This window comes from Microtus oregoni, unplaced genomic scaffold (assembly GCF_018167655.1).
Source record: "Microtus oregoni isolate MIOR12 unplaced genomic scaffold, Mior012 000080F_ref0000499, whole genome shotgun sequence".
Classification (NCBI taxonomy): Eukaryota; Metazoa; Chordata; class Mammalia; order Rodentia; family Cricetidae; genus Microtus; species Microtus oregoni.
In genome coordinates, this window is record NW_024544538.1 from 2265877 (window position 1) to 2268448 (window position 2572).

Consider the following 2572-nt stretch of genomic DNA (forward strand, 5'->3'; position numbering starts at 1 on the left):
AGCCCCATAAACAGTTATTAAACGAATCTTGACTTTTAAAAAATATTTTCCTAAGTAGCTAAAAGCTTCACAAAATCATCAGAAAATATCTTAATAAAACATAAAATCTTGATAATTTTATAATATACAAATTAGATATGAAAATATCCAATCTCATAACATTACTTACAACAAAAATGTATTATCTGCTAGCATCCATCCAATAGCAAAATTAGCCCACCATTTCATATATATATATCCATTTTAAAACCTCATGCCTCCCATTGGCATATTAAGAATATTACTGTAGAACAAAACTATGGCAATAACCCAACAGCATTATTTAGAGTTATTTTGATCAATGTAAAGTATTTTGTGTTTTCTCTTTTTCTGATACTGTTAACTATTAAAAAGTTAATAAAATTCTATTTCTTTCTAGAATGCATTTTGAAAGAAAATTTGTATCAAAATATATCTATCAAATTAAAAATCTTATAACAATAAAGCTTTCATTTTATGATTAAATGAATGATGTTTTACATAAGCAAACTGTGGTTTTTTAATAAAATACATATTTCATAAAATCAAATATATCTTCTAAATCCTGTAACAAGATTATTTGTAATCAGTCCCAGTTTCTAGAATTAACAGTTAGAAGTCCTGGACCCAAAACATTCCACCTGGAAGAAGCTCAAAACAAACAATTCAATTAGTTATCTTTTTGGTAGACCTGACTGAGGTTTAGAAAAAAGATGTCCTATATAGCCAGTTTTTTTCCTTCAGTCCCAAATTCTACAATTAACTGTTAAATTCTTGTATATTAGCTAACAGCTTTTTTTGTGGTTACACATTTTCAAATGCTTATAATGTTTTTATTGAGATATATATATTTTTCTCTACTCCCTTCTCTTCCTCCCCCCTCCCCTTTTACCCTCTCCCATGATCCCCATGCTCCTAATTTGTTCAGGAGATCTTCTTTTTCTACTTCCCATGTAGATTAAATGCTAACAGTTTTATAAAAGAAATAAAATAAATGTTAGGGACAATAACTCTTACACATTAATGTAGTCCAAAAAATCATCCCCAAAATATTTACATTCACATATACAGACTACAACACAGACAGATTAACAAACACACTGTAGTGGTTTGAAAGAAAATGGCCCCCAAAGGTAGTGGCACTATTAGGAGGTGTGGCCTTGTTGGAGTAGGTGTGACCTTGTTGGAAGAAGTGTGTCACTATGAGGTCAGGCTTTGAGATCTTAGATGCTCAAGCTAGGCCTAGTGGGGCAGTCTCTTCCTGCTGTCTGAGAATAAAGATGTAGAAGTCTCACCTCCTCCAGCACCACGTCTGCCTTCATGTCACCATGCTTCCTGCCATGCCAATAATGGTACTAAATTTCTGAACTGTAAGTCATCCCTAATTAAACGTTTTTGTTTATGAGCTGCCATGGTCATGGTGTCTCTTCATAACAATAGAAACCCTAAGACACACACACCTTTAAATTAGGCAGGTCAATAATAATAATTTACTTCACAATAAGTTCCAAAAAGAAAGTGAACAATGAGGTGGCCAGAGGTTTGTTATTTAGTTATGTTCAGGACCTTTAGTGGGAGCTGACTAAAGTTTTTTCCTCATGGTTTAGAAACCACATAAATTTAAAAAGTCTAGGCAGAGGACTGGAGAGATGGCTCAGCAGCTAAGAGCCCTGGGTGTTCTTCCAGAGGACCTGGATTCAATTCCCAGCACCCACATGGTGGTTAACAATCATCTGAAACTCCAGTCCCTGAAGATAAAGTGCCCTCTTCTGGTCTTTGTGTGCACCAGGCAAAAGATCCATATACATAAAAACATAGGAAAATAAATATAAGTAAAATAAAATCTCAAAAGGACATTTTAAAAGATCAGTCTGGCCAAAACTGACAAGCTTCCTGATCAATGAGAGAATGTTTCAAGACAAGAGGAGCTAGATGGAAGCCACCCAAAGGCCTGCTCTGGCCTCCAAATGCACACACACAAATCTGTGAAATAAAATGATTCCAACTGCTATGTGGTACTGTTCAATTTTTCCTCTCCACCCAAGGTCAATTTACTGGAAATGGCTGACACTAAAACTGTGCCATTTCTCCTGCCCATGGCTCACCAAAGTTGTTACCAGAGTTGTCAGGCTCACAACCTGGATTCTACCTCAGCCACCCATCTCCAATAGATCAATTAAAGAAACAATACTGAAAACCAAAAAAGGCAGATTTATTGCCCAGCCCTGATATGAGGGCTTGTGCCTATCCTTATTGTTACTTGTTATGCCATATTCCATTGATATCCCAGGGAGGCCTGCTCCTTTCTGAAGGGGAACTGAGGAGCAGTCAATCTGGGTGAATGCATAAGTGACAAACAATCCCACACCAGTTTGGAATTATGATTAATAGAATGGTGATTTATTTAAAGGGGAAAAACTTACAGATCACCGTCCCAGACAACAGCCCTCTGCGCAATCCAGGAAGGGAGCCTAGTCACCAGAAGTGGAGCCGGAAGCCAGAGAGCGAGCCAGGGCAGTGGCTGCTTTTTTAGAGAGAGAGACCACGTCTCAAT